Source organism: Oncorhynchus mykiss, chromosome 15, assembly GCF_057628025.1.
Source record: "Oncorhynchus mykiss isolate SJ-2025 chromosome 15, ASM5762802v1, whole genome shotgun sequence".
Taxonomy (NCBI): domain Eukaryota; kingdom Metazoa; phylum Chordata; class Actinopteri; order Salmoniformes; family Salmonidae; genus Oncorhynchus; species Oncorhynchus mykiss.
Window position 1 is genome coordinate 43,456,574 of NC_143036.1, and position 20,665 is coordinate 43,477,238.

Here is a 20,665-nt window from a genome sequence, read left to right on the forward strand (position 1 = left end):
GCAAGTTGGAACCGGTGTTTTTCGGATCAAACGCGCCAAATAAATTGACATTTTGGATATATATAAACAGAAATAATCGAACAAAAGGACCATTTGTGATGTTTATGGGACATATTGGAGTGCCAACAGAAGAAGCTCGTCAAAGGCAAGGCATGATTAATATTTTTATTTCTGCGTTTTGTGTCGCGCCTGCAGGTTAAACTGGAGTAACTTCCGTGCAGCCTCTCTCCCAGACAATAGAGAATCGAAAACCTTTTTCACCTCAGCCATGGACTCCTCCAGACTGAAGCACAAGGTAGATTGTTGTTCTCACATTGCCCTAGCCCAGGTGAGGGCCCTCCCGGACATCATCGTTATGAGGTATGCTATTTTCGAGCGTTCCGAGGGAAAGGACGAGGTATACGGCTCGAATATGAGAGAAAACAGGGAGAGAAATATAGGACAGGTTCCTGACTCTCCAGCAAAGCATTCCGGAGGAGGTAAGCAGGGTTCTCGGCAAGCCGGGGTAACTTGGGGAGACTGACAGCAGAGTTACTTAGGGGCTGTGCAGTTACTGTCTTGGCTGGCTGCCTAACATACAATTTGCGAAATTGCTCCAGCAATGTATTCAAGGCACGGTCATGGTGTTTGCCAAGGTCTGGAATACGTCCATAAGACTACAAAGTAACTCATCGTGAAGAAGTGATGGCGTGGCAGAGCTGGTTCGAGTCTGCTGGGTCAGTCATGGCCAGTTCGTACTATCAGAATAAGTTGCAGACTGTTCAAATCACAGCAGTTTATTTACAATCCAAGGGGCAGGCTAACAACAGGTCAAGGGCAGGCAGAAATCGGTAATCCAGGACAGTGTCAAAAGGTACAGATTGGTAGACGGGCTCAGGGCATGCAGAATGAACAAAACCGGAAGAACTAGAAAACAGGGACTAAAGAGAACAGGAGTACGGAAAAACATGCTGGTAGGCTCAACGAGACAAGACGAACTGGCAACAGACAAACTTAAAAAAAACAGATCACAGTCCACGAGGTACAGTGTGCCAGACATGCTTGAGGTCAGGGCAGGCAGACTGGAAAGGCAGGCGGGTACAGAGTCCAGAAAAACAGGCAAGGGTGGACTAGCAAAAGAGAGAATAGCAAAAGCAGGAGCACGGGAAAAACACGCTGATTGACTTGAAACACACAAGACGAACTGGCACAGAGAGGCAGGAAACACAGGGATGAATACACTGGGGAAAAAAAGCGACACCTGGAGGGGGTGGAGACAATCACAAGGACAGGTGAAACAGATTAGGGTGTGACAGTACCCCCCCCCCCCCCTCCCTAGGGGCGCCACCTGGCGTCCTACCTGGGCACATACCTGGCTGACTGGGTTGTCGGCGGTGAAAATCGGCGATTAGGGCCAGGTCCAGGACGCCTTTAGCAGAAACACAGCACCTCTCCTCCGGGCCATAACCCTCCCAGTCAACCAGGTACTGGAAACCCCTGCCCTGTGGTTGAACCCGCAGGAGGCGTCTCACCGTATATCCTGGCTGGCCATCGATGATCCGGGGGGAGGGATGGGCCTAGAAACAGAAGAAATAGGACTGTGAGACAAGAACTTAATCCTGGACACATGAAAAGTGGGGTGAACACGGATGGTATGGGGCAACAACAGATGGACAGCAGTGGGACTAATGGCTCTAGAAATGGGGAAAGGACCAATGAAACGGGGGGAAAGTTTACTGGATCCCTGCCCCTTGTTTGTCGGCTTCTGAGTGGACAACCATACTATCTGCCCGACCTGACAGCGAGGAGCCAGAGTCCGGTGGCGATCCGCTTGTCGACGATACCTGGAGATTGTATTGAGAAAAACCGCCCGAGCTCTTCTCCAGGTACGCTGAGAGCGGCTGACAAACATCTGAGCTGAAGATATGTTGACCTCCACTTCCTGCTCTGGGAAGAGTGGGGGTTAATACCCCATGGAGCATTTGAAGGGGGATAGTCCAGTAGCCAAGCAGGCGAGAGTGTTCCTGGCATATTCACCCAGACCAGTTGCTGACCTCAGTTGGTGGGGTTACTGGCAACAAGACACCGGAGTGCCGTCTCCATATCTTGATTGGCTCACTCCGACTGGCCATTAGATTGGGGATGAAACGTCTTCCAGAATTGGGACGAGAACTGAGGACCCTGGTCCGAGACAATGTAAATTGACGGTCCATGGATTCAGAAGACATGCTGCACCATAAGCTGGGCTGTCTTCTTGGCTGAAGGTGACTTTGGAAGAGGGATGAAATGGGCGGCCTTGGAGAATCTGACAACTACTGTCAGGATGGTGGTGTTGCCGTATGACAGAGGAAGCCCAGTGACAAAATCCAGGGAAATATGGGACCAGGGGCGATGAAGGACAGAGAGTGGCTGTAGGAGGCGAGACGGAGCTTGCCGCATAGTCTTGCTTTGTGTGCACACCATCCATGGGGTGACGAAGGCCGAGACATCAGGGACCATGGTGGGCCACAAGAAGCGTTGACGGAGGAAAGCCAGTGTTCGACGAGTACCAGGATGACAGATAAGCCTAGAGGAATGAGCCCATTCCAGAACCTGAGACAGGACCGAATCCGGAACAAACAGCCGGTTAGCCGGACCACCCTCAGGGTCCGACTGGGAACGTTGTGCCTTGCGAACCAGAGCCTCAATTCCCAAAATGACAGAAGCCGACAAACAAGGGGCAGGGAGGATGGTCTCAGACTCAGAGGGAGTGGCAGTGGAACTGTACAGATGGGATAGAGCGTCTGGCTTCATGTTCTTTCACCCTGGTCGGTAGGAGATGGTGAAATTTAACCTGGTAAATAACAGAGCCCAACGAGCTTGCCTTGGGTTAAGACGCTTGGCAGTACAGAGGTATTCAAAATGTTTATGGTTCATCCATACCAGGAATGGATGTTCCGCCTCTTCCAGCCAGTGTCTCCACTCCTCCAGAGTTATCTTCACAGCTAGGAGTTCCCAGTTCCCAACATCATAGTTCCTCTATGCAGAGTTGAGATGATGGGACATGAAGGCACAGGGATGAAGTTTTTGGTCTGGACGGATCGCTGGGAAAGAACAGCCCCTACTCCCATGTCGGAAGCATCAACCTCCACCACAAACTGACGAGTTGGGTCTGGATGGATGAGGATAGGAGCAGTAATGAATCGCTGCTTAAGATCTCAAAAAGCCTTGTCCAGCTGCTGGAGACCATGTGAACGATACCTTGGGAGAGGTGAGTGCAGAGAGCGGAGCCACCAGGTTGCTGTAACCCCGAATTAAACGGTGGTAGAAATGGGCAAAACCCAGAAACCGTTGGAGCTGCACCATGGACTTGGGCTGGGGCCAACCCTGCACCGCTCTCACCTTCTCCGGATCCATCTGTACATTCCCCTCAGCAATAATGTATCCTAGAAAGGAGATAGTGGAGCGGTGGAATTCACATTTCTCAGCCTTTACAAACAACTGATTATCCAAGAGGCGCTGAAGAACCTGTCGAACATGAAAAATGTCTTCCTGGGCAGAATGAGAGAAAACCAGGTTGTAGTCGAAGTAGACAAAAACAAAACGATTCAACATGTCCGTAGCACATCGTTGATCAGAGCCTGGAAAACGGCAGGCGCGTTGGTGAATCCAAACAGCATAACCAGGTACTTATAATGCCCACTGGCAGTGTTGAAAGCTGTCTTCCACTCGTATCCTTCGCGTATCTGCACAAGATGGTAGGCATTCCAAAGGTTCAGTTTGGTGAAGATAGTACCCACTGGAGAGGTTTGAAAGCTGAGGATAGGAGTTGTAGAGGGTAACCATTTACCGAGGGTACCAAACGGCATAACCAGGTACTCATAATGTCCACTGGCAGTATTGAAAGCTGTCTTCCACTCGTCTGAGGACAGGAGTGGTAGAGGGTACCGATTTTTAATCGTAGTATCATTGAGACCCCGGTAATCAATACATGGACGCAGGGTCTTGCGCCAGCAGGAGAGGCAGAAGGGAAAATGCTCCTAACAGCCAGTGAGTCCTCGATTTACTCCTCCATGGCCATGGTCTCAGGTCCGGATAGGGAATATAGCCGGTCAATAGCACAATCGTAGGGACGATGTGTAGGAAGGGAGGTAGCCTGGGCCTTGCTGAAAACCTCCAGGAGGTCCTGATACAATCTCAAGGACAGGTGACGCAGATCAGGGCGTGACACACAAGACAGGTGAAATAGATCAGGATGTGACACTTGTGCCACATTAATATAATATCTGAGTGAGAATCCTGGAGATCAGGGCCCCTGGGCACATGCCCTGTATGCTCGGTCGGTATTCGTCCATGATAACTAGATAGATGGCTAGACTAACTAGAAATAAAAAAAATGCTAATTGAGTGACTCAGTGACTGACATAACAAGAGAAGAAATGCAGATGCACAAGCAAATTTCGAAATTGCACATATTCATACTCTCAATAGTACGTTGGGACCCCAAATTGTACCTGATCCACTAATGTCTATAGGCTGTTTAGAGTGCATCTGTACATCCCACTGTACACAAACTGGTTGAATAAGAAGAATGAAAGAATCGCGGTGCAGTAGATAGCAGACGTTTTAAGGGTTCCTCACCAATTCTACTATTTTGTACATAAGGTTTCCACCATCGTTTCCTATAACTGAAAAGAGCTTCTGGACATCAGAACAGCGATCACTAACCTCAATTTGAATGAAGATTTTTACTTCAATGAGTTGGAGGCGCAGGACATACTGCTCACCCCGGACCAGTCCCTAACTTGGAAAAGAAAAAGACTGCGTGCGAGCACCTTGACGAAACTATGTCGGCGAGTACATAAACTGCCTCCATCCTCCATTCTATATGGCAAACGTACAATCATTGGAGAACAAACTGGACGAGCTCCATTCGAGACTATCCAATCAACGGGACCTGAAGATTTCTGGTAACATATATTTCTCGAAGTTGTGGCTGAACAAGGACATGGATGATATGCACTAGACAGTCCCTCCAAGATTTCGCGATGTAAAACATTTGGAAATTGTTTCGCACATTCTTTAGCTGTTATTTTTGTTGGCAAATTACATTTCTGTTCATTGTACTGCCTGTCAGCCATCAACAATCAGCCATCATCTTCTCACGTGAATATGGTGACAGGCCAGCGGGAAAGAACTTTGTTGACGTCTGGTTGGATTGGGCCATTTTCCACAGTAACAGTGCAGTAATTGGTCAAAATTACAAACACGCTTTTGATTGGACATTTTTATGTGGGGATGGGTCAAAATTGCAAGCTCTCTCATAATATGCACAGATTGGTTGATTTTGCATTTAATTATGCAATCGCAGAATTGCAGAATCCTGGAGGGACTGACTAGAGGTTTACATGGAAGCAGGTGTTGCGGGTCCCTTGGGATTCTGGCAGGAATGGGAGTGAAGTTCTTGAATCAAGTTCTGGACAGGATGGGACAGGATCAACAGTCCACAGGAAAGGGCAGTACAGGAATAGTTAGATACAAAGTAAATGTAATTCCCCCGCTCACTCTCATGCCTCGCTCCAAATTTAGTTAGTCACTATAGGCTACCTCAGATGCCAATCTACATCGGTAGGATAAATTTTGAAGCCTTCAATAAAGGAAATGCAGTCTTGTTGCAGCCAAGGACCCATCACTAACATTAACATTAGAGTGATGTTAGGAAAGAACGATGTTTTAGCAACATTTTATGGAGTTTTCTTTGACAATGAAGGAACAGAGTACACAGTTTATAAAAAAATCCTGTGGTTTAATAAAATAGGCTACCAACTGGAGAGCGGGACAAGAGGACTGAGGGGGCAAAGCTGCTTTACTCCCAACAACTTTACCCTCAAGCTCAATTGTTTGCGTTTTTAACTAAACCAATGCCATCTGAGGTGAATATTCTGACTATTTTGCTGAGCAGACCATCCTGCTGGGGTCTCAATCCTCATCCTCCAGCTTAATCTGCCTATAGGTAATTTAGAATACGCTCTTATTCAGAGCCACTTGGCACTTGGCAGTCAGTACATTTAACTAAGATATATCACAGTCACAAATTGCATTACTGAAATAATTTTCAATACTTCTTAAACAAACACAATAACCAACTTATTTCTGCATGCAAAAATGAGCACGGGATGGGAGTGAAATTTATCGGGAAAGGACAGGAAAGTTCCAGAGTTATAGGACTGTGCAGGATCAGAACAGTTCAGAAAAATAATTGACAGGACAGGTATGAATTTTCACTCCTGTGTGAACCTCTAATTTATACTAAGTGTACAAAACATTGAGAATACCATCCTAATATTGCCTTAGCCACCCCATTTTGCCCTCAGAACAGCCTCAATTCATCGGGGCATTGACAGTGTTAGAAGAAAATATGCTATCTGGAACCTTCTCTGGCTGTTCCCATTGAAGAACCCTTTGACAAACCCTTTTGAGTTCCATGTAGAACCCTTTACACAGAGAGTTCTACATAGAACCCAAAATAGTTCTACCTGGGGACAGCCAAAGAACCCTTTTGAAACCCTTTTTTCTAAGAGTGTGGTGTCGAAAGCGTTCAACAGGGATGCTGGCCATGTTGACTCCAATGCTTCCCACAGTTGTGTCAAGTTGGCTGGATGTCCTTTAGGTGATGGACCATTCTTATTCATTTACAGTATTTGTATTATTATTTTTCCCCCTCCCCAATTTCTTGATAACCAATTGAGATCCAATCTTGTGTCAGCACTGCAACTCCTCAACGGGCTCCGGAGAGGCGAAGGTCGAGTTATGTTTCCTCCGAAGCATGACCCGCCAAGCTGCTGTGCTTCTAACAAAGAAATTGAGAAACCTGTCCAACCAAAAACATAGAGACCCGGAAAACCTGAGTTTATGCTGGGCCAATTGTGATACAGCCTGGGATCGAACCCCGCATCCCAGTGTTGAGGTGTTGTGACTGACACAAACTGACGCTGGCGCTAAGACCGCACTCAAGGAGCTGTACAGGGCCATAAGCAAACAAGAAAATGCTCATCTGAAGGCGGTGCTCCTACTGGCCAGTGATTTTTATGAAGGAAAACTGAAATCCTGCTCAGCTAAGTTCTTCCAGCACGTCACCTGTGCAACTAGAGACAAAAAACTCTAGATAACCTTTACTCCACAAAAAGAAATGCATACAAAGCACTCCATCACCCTCACAACTCTATTCTCCTTATTCCTACTTACAAGCAAAAAATCAAACGGGTAGTACCAGTGGGGCAATCAACAAGGAAGTGGTCCGATGAAGCAGATGCTAAGCTACAGGACTGTTCCATTGTGTTCCATTGAGGTGTTTACCACATCAGTCACCAGCTTTATAAATAAGTGTATCAATGACGTCATCCCCACAGTGTACATATCCCAAACAGAAGCCATGGATTACAGGCACATCCACACTGAGTTAAAGGCTAGAGCTGATGCTTTCAAGGAACGGGAAACTAAAATGGACACTTAAAATAAATCTTGCCACGCCCTCCAACGAACCATCAAAAAGGCAAAGCGTCAATACAGGACTAAGATCAAATCCTACTATACCAGCTTTTACGCTTGTCAGATGAAGCAGGGCTTGTAAACTATCATGGATTACAAAGGGAAACCCCAGCCGCGAGTTGCCCAGTGACGTGAGCCTACCAAATGAGCTAAATGTTTTCTATGCTCGGTTTGAGGCAAGGAACACTGAACCATTCATTAGAGCACTAGCTGTTCCGCAATACTGTGTGATCACCAGCCGATGTGAGTAAGACCTTTAAACAGGTATATATTCACAAGGCTGCAAGGCTAGATAGATTACCAGGATGTGTACTCAGAGCATGCATTGACCAGCATCTTCACTGACATTTTCAACCTCTCCCTGACCCTGTCTGTAATACATACATGTTTCAAGCAGGCCACCATTGTCCCTGTGCCCAAGGACGCCAAGGTAACCTGTCTAAATAAGTATCGCCCCGTAGCACTCAAATATGTAGCTATGAAATGCTTTGAAAGGCTGTTCATGGCTCACATCAACACCATCATCTCAAATACCCTGGACCCACTCCAATTCACATACCGCCCCCAACAGATCCACAGATGACGCAATCTCTATTGCATTCCACATTGCCCTTTTCAACCTGGACAAGAATAACACCTATGTGAGAAGCTGTTCATTGACTACAGCTCAGCGTTGAACACCATAGTGCCCTCAAAGCTCATCACTACACTACGCATCCTGGTGGTAGGCCTGATCACCGATGATGATGAGACAGCCTATAGAGAGGTCACAGACCTGGCAGTGTGGTGCCAGGACAACAACCTCTTCCTCAACGTCAGCAATACAAGGAAGCTGATCGTGGACTACAGGAAACAAAGGGCCGAGCTCGCACCCATTCACATCAAAAGGGCTGTATTGGAGAGGGGCTCTCGAAAGCTTTACATTTCTCTGTATCTACATCACTAAAGATCATGGTCCACACACACCAACACAGTCGTGAAGAGGGCTTGTCACCACTTCTTCCCCCTCAGGAGGCTGAAAAGATTTGGCATGTGCCCTCAAAAAGTTCTGCAGCTGCACCATTGAGATGATCTTGACTGGCTGCATCATCACTTAGTGTGTATGGACCAGTACATCACCAGGACCGAGCTCCCTGCCATCCAGGACCTCTATACCAGGTGGTGTCAGAGGAAGGCCCTAAAAATGGTCATAGCCACCTAAGTCATAGACTGTTTTTTCTGCGACCGCACGGCAAGCGGTACCGATGCACAGTCTGGAACCAACAGGACCCTGAATAGCTTTTACTCCCAAGCCATAGGACTGCAAAATAGGTAACCGAATAGCTTCCCAGACTATCTGCATCTATCCTTTTTCAACAAACTTTTTTGACACATCACAAACATTGCTGCTGCTGTTTACAATCTGTCACTTTATTCCTATTTATACAGTATGTACATACAGTATTTACCTCAATGACCTCGTACCCAAGCAGATCGACTTGGTACTGGATACCCTATGTATATAGCCAAGTTATCAATACAAATTGTGTATTTATTATTATTTCTCTATTTTCTTTCTCTCTGCATTGGTGGGAAGGGCCCATATGTAAGCGTTTCGTTGTTAGTCTACATCTGTTGTTTACAAAATTAGATTTTTTTATTAGAAAAATTTTTTTTCCACCCAATTTCAATTAAATTACATTGAACCAACATAGACATTGAATTGACGTCTGTGTCTAGTGGGTCTGAAGCAGCCAGCAAGTCATCTGTGGGGTTTCTGGCTATTTCCAGTACAATATCTCCAAATGGGTGTTGTTAATGATATCAAATGGCCTACAGGCAGAAGCCTTCATAAGCCATCGTGATCTGCCCTCACTACAAGGGAATGTAGCCTACCAAGCACTGTGGAAATAAAGTCATACTGTTGAGTAGATCCTTGTGAGCCTGATCTAATTGTAGAGAACTAACTTTGTCTTGGCAAAACAACCACTCCACACAGCGAAATGCAAAAACATATTTATTTATCTCATACTCAATAAATATTTATTAATATTACAATAAGCATACTCTTTTTTTTGTCCTCGGACATAGTCATAAAAAAACACTCAAACACTCTCATTGCAAGAAAGACAAAAGTGTGACATCACAGTGCTTCTGTCTTAGCCCCACAGTGCAAAAGTATACACAAAATATAATATATATACGTACCCTTAGATTCAAGATCTTCTCCCCACAGGACAAATATGTGGAAGCTAGACAATCAAAAAAGAACTGTAATGTATTCATAAGAGTTGGAACACATATAGAGATGGATTGAATAGAATGGACATAACTGCTTATGTACTCAGTGATTGAACATCAAATGGTTAATGCACTCAATGCTCCTGACACAATCTATCGTGAAGGGGCTTTTGTGAAATAGGACTTTGTCCTTTCCATCCATCCTATTTCTATGCAAACAAGCAGATTCACTGCTTGAAAATTAGATTTTTTTCTCTCCGTGCAGCACAGTTCGACTGTGCGAGCACCTTGCAGCAGTAAGTTTGCAAGTGTGATTGTCTTCTAACATTGCAACAGAGTTGTGTGAGATTCAGGGCGACATTTTCTTCTCTTTAAAACAAAAGCTACAACAACAAAAAAGTTAGCATCTGCAAATTTGGATTACACAGATACTGTAACACTTTGCACCTACTGTATGTAGGTGGAGCAGGTAATGGGAGTGTCACAGGAATGTGTGCAGTAGTATGTTTATTAGCCTTTCCACATCATGTTTATGAATATATCAAGACATTTTATAAAAACTAGGACAAAAATAGTCGGTGAAAAATTATCTGCAATATCATACGCTTTAAAGTTTTGATGTTGTTGCTACTCTTTATATTTGCCATTAATATTCTGGGTTTTAAGTAGGCCTATCTGTGTCTCATTTAAAGGAGCAATCTGTGATTGCTACTTCAATTTTTTTACTTTTAAACCAATAATACTGTACAGTCGTGGCCAAAGGTTTTGAAAATGGCACAAATATTAATTTCCACAAAGTATGCTGCTTCAGTGTCTTTAGACATTTTTGTCAGATGTTACTATGGAATACTGAAGTATAATTACAAGTATTTAATAAGTGTCAAAGGCTTTTATTGACAATTACATGAAGTTGATGCAAAGAGTCAATATTTGCAGTGTTGACCCTTCTTTTTTAAGACCTCTGCAAACCGCCCTGGCATGCTGTCAATTAACTTCTGGGTTACATCCTGACTGATGGCAGCCCAGTCTTGCAAAAGCAATGCTTGAAGTTTGTCAGAATTTGTGGGTTTTTGTTTTGAGGATTGACCACAAGTTCTTAATGGGATTAAAGTCTGGGGAGTTTCCTGGCCATGGACCCAAAATATTGATGTTTTGTTCACCAAGCCACTTAGTTATCACTTTTGCCTTATGGCAAGGTAATCCATAATGCTGTAAAAGGTATTGTTCGTCACCAAACTGTTCCTGGATGGTTGGGAAAAGTTGCCCTCTGAGGATGTGTTGGTACAGTACCATTCTATATTCATGGCTGTGTTCTTAGGCAAAACTCCACTCCCTTATCTGAGAAGCAACCCCACACATTAATGGTCTCAGGATGCTTTACTGTTGGCATGACACAGGAATGATGGTAGCGCTCACCTTATCTTCTCCGGACAAGCTTTTCCCCGATGACCCAAACAATCGGAAAGGGGATTCATTAGAAAAAATTACTTTACCCCAGTCCTCAACAGTCCAATCCCTGTACTTTTTGCAGAATATCAGTCTGTCCCTGATGTTTTTCCTGGAGAGAAGTGGCTTCTTTGCTGCCCTTCTTGACATCAGGCCATCCTCCAAAAGCCTTCGCCTCACTGTGCATGCAGATGCACTCACACCTGAATGCTGCCATTCCTGAGCAAGCTCTGTACTGGTGGTGCTCCAATCCCGCAGCTGAATCAACTTTAGGAGACAGTCCTGGCTCTTTCTGGACTATCTTGGCCGCCATTAAGCATTCTTCACAACAATCGAACCACTCTCCTTGAAGTTCTTGATGATCCCATAAATGGTTGATTTAGGTGCAATCTTACTGGCAGCAATATCCTTGCCTGTGAAGCCCTTTTTGTGCAAAGCAATGATGACGGCATGTGTTTCCTTACAGGTAACCATGGTTGACAGAGGAAGAACAATGATTCCAAGCACCACTCTCCTTTTGAAGCTTCCAGTCTGTTATTCAAACTCAATCAGCATGACAGAGTGATCTCCAGCCTTGTCCTCGTCAACATTCACACCTGTGTTAATGAGAGAATCAATGACATGATGTCAGCTGGTCCTTTTGTTGCAGGGCTGAAATGCAGTGGAAATGTTTTTTTGGGGATTCAGTTAATTTGCATGGCAAAGAGGGACTTTGCCATTAATTGCAATTCATCTGATCACTCTTCATAACATTCTGGAGTATATGCAAATTGACATCATACAATCGGAGGCAGCAGACTTTGTGAAAATTAATATTTGTGTCATTCTTGAAACTTTTGGCCACGACTGTATATACCCATTGATTCTTGAAAAATATAACTTATAAAGGCCTAGTTCAATATTCAATAGGCTCCTTCTATAGGAACATGTCCTGTCTTTCCATGCCCTAATGAAAAATATATCAACCCCTACAAAAAAGGTCCATTCATTATAATCAAATCACATTTCTTGTTGCTGCAGGTTTATTTTCCTGCTCTAGCAAACTGGCTCAAATTAAGATCCTACATCTGTATATGAATGTAGAATGCAGCTTATTGAAGCTATTGGATGCACTTTATAGCAATTTATGAAAGTATACATCATTGCATTTTGTATCATAATATGGACTGGCCCTCCTTGAAATCTCGTGGATCGATGCATTGAGCTCTTTTTGTCTATAAAACCTTTTGCATAAACTTCCATGACCTTTTAACCAAAGAATGTGTCTGATTGTTTTTTGCTTGACATGTATTTTTTTGTATAGTAACGTGTATTTTGATGTTGAATATGTTTATTGTATTTTTATGTGTATTGTGCTATACAGGGCTCATCTGGAAAAGATACCTTTGTCTCAGCATTGACCTGTCAAAATAAAGGTAAAAATAAATAAATAAACTGTTATACCCCAGAAGAACCTAAAATAGGTTTACACCATTGTTTTTAAACAAAGTCATTGGGGGAAAAAAGTAAATAAACTATCATTTGGATATCATGGATGGTCAGTCCGTGCAGCCAAAGCTCTGTCTATGCATTTGAGAGAGGTTACATTTGTCCCCATACCTCAGCTTTTTACCAGAACATTGATGGGGTGTTCCTTTGTTATATTTAAGAATGCAGACTTCCTCTTTAATGTGGCTACGTATTGAGCTCTTGTAAGATGGAATTCTGAAGCAGTAGGCCTATTATTAAACTTGATCATCACTTCCTAATGAACAATTTTCCTTCTTTATTCACCATTAAAGCACTGATATTGCCTATATGTTTTGTATCTTTGTCATTATGTATTTGCCTATTTGATATAGCCTATTTTACAAATATTGCAATTCTTCAACTTTAAGAATATCAGAAGGCACATAAAATAATATAGCAGCCCGATTCGCCAGCCCATTAAGATTACTTATTGAAAGGGCACAGTGAAGTCAAAATTCCGTTTTTCCTATGTTTTGATTCATATTATCAGACTGGACTCATGAGATGATAATAATTGTATGGTCATTTAAGACAGAAATGAATGTAGGGAGGTTGGAAGGGGATAAAGGGGTGGCTGTATACCGCAACCTTTTAGCATATCAAAGGTTCAAAGCGCATCAGGTCTGAATACCAAATACTGAGAAGTGCTTAAATCAAAATGTAAGCACTTCTGAATCGGGACTATTATGCATAAAACAAACAAAATGCTATCATAATTTGTATGGGGTATAGTGGCCATTACCTCAAGTTACCCCATGACAAATATTTTCACTATATTAGCCCACATAGCTACAAGGATGCACATTCATGCTAGGTTTAGAATATCACAATTTAGCTTATAGAGACCCCAACTGATATATAAAACAATCTTACAATTATCTATTTTGGTTTAGAACAAGCAATAATGAAACCTATAACACAAGAAATGTATTTGATTTTGTGAAAATCTCAGTTGGACCAAACTTGCTTACCACTTACCACAACTATTACCTGCTTACCTAGCAAGATGGCGCCGACAGAGATGGTCACCTCGCTTAGAGTCCTTAGGAAACTATGCAGTATTTTATTTTTTATGTATTATTTCTTACATTGTTAGCGCAGAAAATCTAAAGTGTTATTACATACAGCCGGGAAGAACTATTGGATATAAGAGCAACGTTAACTTACCAACATTACAACCAGGAATATGACTTTCCCCAAGTGGATCCTTTGTTCTGACCACCAGCCAGGACATTGGATCTAATCCCAGAGGTGACCCAAAACAACGTCGCTGCAGAAGAGGTAGACAGAGAGACCTCCTGGTCAGACTTCGAAGGCGTGCACACCACCCACCGCTTCCAAGTATATTACTCGAAAATGCCCAGTCTCTACACAACAAGGTAGATGAAATTAGGGCAAGGGTTGCCTTCCAGAGAGACAACAGAGCATGTAACATGCTCTGTTTCGCGGAAACATGGCTCTCTCTGAATGTTGTCGGAGTCAGTACAGCCACCGGGTTTCTTCATGCGCCTCGCCGACAGAAATAAACATCTTTCTGGGAAGAAGAATGGTGGGGTGTATGCTTCATGATTAAAGAATCATGGTGTAATCGTAAAAACATACAGGAACTCAAGTCCTTTTGTTCATCTGACCTAGAATTACTTACAATATAATGGCGACCATATTATCTCCCAAGAGAGTTCTCGTCGGTTATGGTCACAGTCGTGTATATCCCCCCTTAATCTGCTACCACGTTGGCCCTCAAGGAACTTCACTGGACTCTATATAAACTGGAAACCATATATCCTGAGGCTGCATTTATTGTAGCTTGGGATTTTAACGAAGCAAATTTGAGAACAAGGCTACATAAATTCTATCAGCATATTGAGTGTAGCAATACGCTGGATCACTGCTACTCTAACTTTCGCTACACATACAAGAGCCTCCCCCGCCATTTTGCTCCTACCGTCCTCTATGCAGCAACTCAAACAGGATGTACCTATGACAAGAACCATTCGACGCTGGTCTGACCAATCGGAATCCACTCTTCAAGATTGTTTTGATCGCGCAGACTGGGAAATATTCCGGGCAGCCTCAGAGAATAACATTGATTTATATGCTGATTCGGTGAGTGAGTTTATAAGGAAGTGCATTGGAGATGTTGTACCCACTGTGACTATTAAAACCTACCCTAACCAGAAACTGTGGATAGATGGCGGCATTCACGCAAAACTGGAAGTGCCAACAACTGCATTTAACCATGGAAAGATGACTGGGAATAGAGACTAGTCAAGGATCATATCACTTCCACCTTACATGCCACCCTAGAACCACACAGTTTGCATACCACCCCAACAGGTCCACAGATGATGCAATCGCCATCACACTGCACACTGCCCTATCCCATCTGGAATACCTATGTATACCTATATAAGAATGCTGTTCATTGATTACAGCACCATAGTACCCTTCAAGCTCATCATTAAGCTTGAGGCCTTGGGTCTCAACGATGCTCTGTGCAATTTGGTCCTGAACTTTCTGAAGGGCGGCCCCCAGGTGGTGAAGGTAGGAAAAATCTTCACTTCACTGATCCTCAACACTGGGGCCCCAGAAGGGTGCATGCTCATCCCCCTGCTGTACTCCCTGTTCACCCATTAATGCGTGGCCATGCACGTCTCCAACTTAATCATCAAGTTTACAGACAACACAACAGTAGTGGGCTTGACTACCAACAATGACGAGCCTACATGGAGGTGCTGAGGTGTCAGGAAAATAACCTCTCACTCAATGTCAACAAAACAAAGGAGATGATCGTGGACTTCAGGAAACAGCAGAGGGAGCACCCCCCATCCACATCAATGAGACAGCAGTGGAGAAGGTAGAAAGTTTTAAGTTCCTCGGTGTACACATCACAGACAAACTGAAATGGTCCTCCCACACAGACAGTGTGGTGAAGGCGCAACAGTGTCTCTTCAACCTCAGGAGTTTGAAGAAATGTGGCTTGTCACCTAAAACCCTCACAAACGTTTACAGATGCACAATTGAGCATCCTGTCGGGCTGTATCACCGCCTGGTATGGCAACTGCACCACTCTCAACCTTAAGGCTCTCAAGAAGGTGGTGCGGTGCGTATCATGCATGTCCGGGGACAAACTACCTGCCCTCGAGGATACCTACAGCACCCGATGTCACAGGAATTCCAAAAAGATAATCAAGGACAACAACCATCCGAGCGACTGCCTGTTCACCCCGCTACCATCCAGAAGGCGAGGTCAGTACAGGTGGATTAATCTAGGGGCAGTATTGTCATTTTTGGAAAAAAAACATTCCCGTTTTAAACGGGATATTTTGTCAGGAAAAGATGCTAGAATATGCATATAATTGACAGCTTTCGATAGAAAACACTCTAACGTTTCCAAAACTGTAAAGATATTGTCTGTGAGTATAACAGAACTGATGTTGCAAGCGAAAGCCTGAGAAAAATCCAATCCGGAAGTGCCCCAGGTTTTGAAAGCACTGCGTTCCAATGACTCCCTATATTGCTGAGAATGTACCATCAATGAGCTTATGCTTTCTACGTATTCCCCAAGGTGTCTACAGCATTGTGACGTAGTTTTACACATTTCTGTTGAAGAATAGCCGTATGGGGGCACATTGCGTAAGTGGTCACATGGTGGCTCCGAGAGAGATTCTCGCGTAAAGTACAGAGGTAGCCATTACTCCAATCGGTCCTAGAGAAAAACGAATTGTCCCGACGGATATATTATCGAATAGATATTAGAAAAACACCTTGAGGATGGATTCTAAACAACGTTTGCCATGTTTCTGTCAATATTATGGAGCTCATTTTGGCGTTGTGGTGACCGCAATTTCCGGGCGATTTCTCAGCCAAACTTGAAGAACAAACTCAGCTGTTTCGCCTACAAAAATAATATTTTGGGAAAAAATTTTACTTTGGCGATCTACCTGGGAGTCTCGTAAGTGAAAACATCCAAAGTTCATCAAAGGTAAACGATTTAATTTGATTGCTTTTCTGATTTCCTTGACAAGGTTGCCTGCTATTAGCAAGGCATAATGCTATGCTAGGCTATTATAAACTTAAAGAAATGCTTGTCTAGCGTTGGCTGTAAAGCATATTTTGAAAATCTGAGATGACAGGGTGATTAACAAAAGGCTAAGCTGTGTCTCAATATATTTCATTTGTGATTTTCATGAATAGGAATATTTTCTAGGGATATTTACAGTGCCTTGCGAAAGTATTCGGCCTCCTTGAACTTTGCGACCTTTTGCCACATTTCAGGCTTCAAACATAAAGATATAAAACTGTCTTTTTTTGTGAAGAATCAACAACAAGTGGGACACAATCATGAAGTGGAACGACATTTATTAGATATTTCAAACTTTTTTAACAAATCAAAAACTGAAAAATTGGGCGTGCAAAATTATTCAGCCCCTTTACTTTCAGTGCAGCAAACTCTCTCCAGAAGTTCAGTGAGGATCTCTGAATGATCCAATGTTGACCTAAATGACTAATGATGATAAATACAATCCACCTGTGTGTAATCAAGTCTCCGTATAAATGCACCTGCACTGTGATAGTCTCAGAGGTCCGTCAAAAGCGCAGAGAGCATCATGAAGAACAAGGAACACACCAGGCAGGTCCGAGATACTGTTGTGAAGAAGTTTAAAGCCGGATTTGGATACAAAAAGATTTCCCAAGCTTTAAACATCCCAAGGAGCACTGTGCAAGCGATAATATTGAAATGGAAGGAGTATCAGACCACTGCAAATCTACCAAGACCTGGCCGTCCCTCTAAACTTTCAGCTCATACAAGGAGAAGACTGATCAGAGATGCAGCCAAGAGGCCCATGATCACTCTGGATGAACTGCAGAGATCTACAGCTGAGGTGGGAGACTCTGTCCATAGGACAACAATCAGTCGTATATTGCACAAATCTGGCCTTTATGGAAGAGTGGCAAGAAGAAAGCCATTTCTTAAAGATATCCATAAAAAGTGTTGTTTAAAGTTTGCCACAAGCCACCTGGGAGACACACCAAACATGTGGAAGAAGGTGCTCTGGTCAGATGAAACCAAAATTGAACTTTTTGGCAACAATGCAAAACGTTATGTTTGGCGTAAAAGCTACACAGCTGAACACACCATCCCCACTGTCAAACATGGTGGTGGCAGCATCATGGTTTGGGCCTGCTTTTCTTCAGCAGGGACAGGGAAGATGGTTAAAATTGATGGGAAGATGGATGGAGCCAAATACAGGACTATTCTGGAAGAAAACCTGATGGAGTCTGCAAAAGACCTGAGACTGGGACGGAGATTTGTCTTCCAACAAGACAATGATCCAAAACATAAAGCAAAATCTACAATGGAATGGTTCAAAAATAAACATACCCAGGTATTAGAATGGCCAAGTCAAAGTCCAGACCTGAATCCAATCCAGAATCTGTGGAAAGAACTGAAAATTGCTGTTCACAAATGCTCTCCATCCAACCTCACTGAGCTCGAGCTGTTTTGCAAGGAGGAATGGGAAAACATTTCAGTCTCTCGATGTGCAAAACTGATAGAGACATACCCCAAGCGACTTACAGCTGTAATCGCAGCAAAAGGTGGCGCTACAAAGTATTAACTTAAGGGGGCTGAATAATTTTGCATGCCCAATTTTTCAGTTTTTGATTTGTTAAAACATTTTGAAACATCCAATAAATGTCGTTCCACTTCATGATTGTGTCCCACTTGTTGTTGATTCTTCACAAAAAAATACAGTTTTATATCTTTATGTTTGAAGCCTGAAATGTGGCAAAAGGTCGCAAAGTTCAAGGGGGCCGAATACTTTCGCAAGGCACTGTACTTTACCTATTTAGGCAAATTGGATATTCATAAATTGGTGACAGTCTGTATGCCCTCCCACCTATCTGTTTCATGTCTCTGGTAACCCGCAGAAGCCAGCATGGATAGAATGCAAGAATCGTGCCAACTTTTCTCCACAGTCTATGCCATGGTGAAGTAATTGGATGGTGAAACTTGCATCCAGCCAACCAGAAAAGCAAGGCAAAGCAATTCAGCCAATGCCAAACGTCCTGCACGGTGTTGGGCTGTAAGCACAACCCCCACCTGTGGACGTCGGGCCCTCATACCACCCTCATGGAGTCTGTTTCTGACCGTTTGAGCAGACACATGCACATTTGTGGCCTGCTGGAGGTCATTTTGCAGGGCTCTGGCAGTGCTCCTCCTGCTCCTCCTTGCACAAAGGTGGAGGTAGCGGTCCTGCTGCTGGGTTGTTGCCCTCCTACAGCCTCCTCCACGTCTCCTGATGTACTGGCCTGTCTCCTGGTAGCGCCTCCATGCTCTGGACACTACGCTGACAGACACAGCAAACCTTCTTGCCACAGCTCACATTGATGTGCTATCCTGGATGAGCTGCACTACCTGAGCCACTTATGTGGGGTGTCGACTCCATCTCATGCTACCACTAGAGTGAAAGCACCGCCAGCATTCAAAAGTGACCAAAACATCAGCCAGGAAGCATAGGAACTGAGAAGTGGTCTGTGGTCACCACCTGCAGAACCACTCCTTTATTGGGGGTGTCTTGCTAATTGCCTATAATTTCCGCCTGTTGTCTATTCCATTTGCACAACAGCATGTGAAATGTATTGTCAATCAGTGTTGCTTCCTAAGTGGACAGTTTGATTTCACAGAAGTGTGATTGACTTGGAATTACATTGTGTTGTTTAAGTGTTCCCTTTATTTTTTTGAGCAGTGTATTTCTACCTTTTCCATTACACATGTTGTGACATTGCTTTTGTCAAACAAACGTGGGTCAACCCTGCCTACTGTGTGGTTAGATAGATCCGTTCTCTGAAGTAAAACTTTGTCACTGGTCTGTAATCATAAATGTTTAGGTCATATATCTATTTCTGTGAGCTTTAGTGACCATCTCTCTGAGTCACAGTGAACCCTGGTCTCCAAATCAATGTTTATAGCAAGGATTTCCACAATGGCGTACATCATTGTCAATACTGTGTGTGTGCCTCACACAGAATTCTAAGGGAAAAGGATCAAAACAGGATGAAGAGAGGATGAAGCAGAATGAGGTGACAAGGGCAATTGAGGATAAATGCAGTGGAGAAAATAGCAGGTTAAGAAAGATTAAAGAAAATAGTGACGAGGAGTAAGGAGATGGCAAGAGTGCTGTTCCATGCTGGTCCCTCCACAGCCATAGCTCCCCTGAGCATTCTACAATTTCTCATGTGTGCTCCAAGTGTACATTTCTCACCGAGCAGATGTGTAGTGTTAGAACTTCACAGGCCAGTTTGGCTGTGTCAGGGAGAAGGGTGAAGTTGTCACTAGACACTGACCTGAGGGCAGTTGTGTCTTTTCCCCCTTAAATGGTTAGATCTGTGTTCAAGGGCAACTTCTACCAGGGGCTGATGTCAGACAGCTCACTGATAGACTGATTGACAGTGATGACACAATTTTGGGCCACTGTAGATCCTGTCCTTATTAGCGGAATGATCTACAACTGACATGGTCTCTATGTAGACTACTGTTACAAACCTCATCAAGGAAGCCGGCAAAACATGACTAATCAAATGTCACAGCCATCCAATCACTGATGACAGTATAACACAGCCAGCCAATCACAAATAATTAGATGACACAACTAGCTAATGACTGTTGTTTTTATGTTAGCTTGCTTGTTGCAAGTCAGAACATTTTTCAGAAACACCAGCTCTTTTGGAGCTCCAACCATGTAAAATACTTCATTTGTTTGAGAAGTGGAAATGTGTCACTAGACTGCCTTGATCCACCACTTTTGATCATCTTTTCTGATGAGAACTTCCCCAGGCTTTCAAACAGAATGTGAGATGCCTTAGCTCCAGAGGCTACATCCTCCTGAATAGGCTCCTGGTGTGTGTATATGTTATGGTATGATGTGTGGTCATTTGTAAACAATAATCATGTCTCCTCACATTATTTTGATATGACTCG

At 43.7% G+C, this 20,665-nt stretch overlaps 1 protein-coding gene across 1 annotated transcript in view; it reads right to left on the reverse strand.

The window, feature by feature from the left end:
• Positions 1-1,451: 1,451 nt before the first annotated feature.
• nyap2a (neuronal tyrosine-phosphorylated phosphoinositide-3-kinase adaptor 2a) overlaps positions 1,452-20,665 on the reverse strand; it is a 120,455-nt gene continuing 101,241 nt past the window's right edge. The window contains exon 8 of the transcript XR_016486685.1: positions 1,452-1,556. The gene's annotated coding sequence lies outside the window, so the exon portion shown is untranslated. The remainder of the gene's footprint in view (positions 1,557-20,665) is intronic.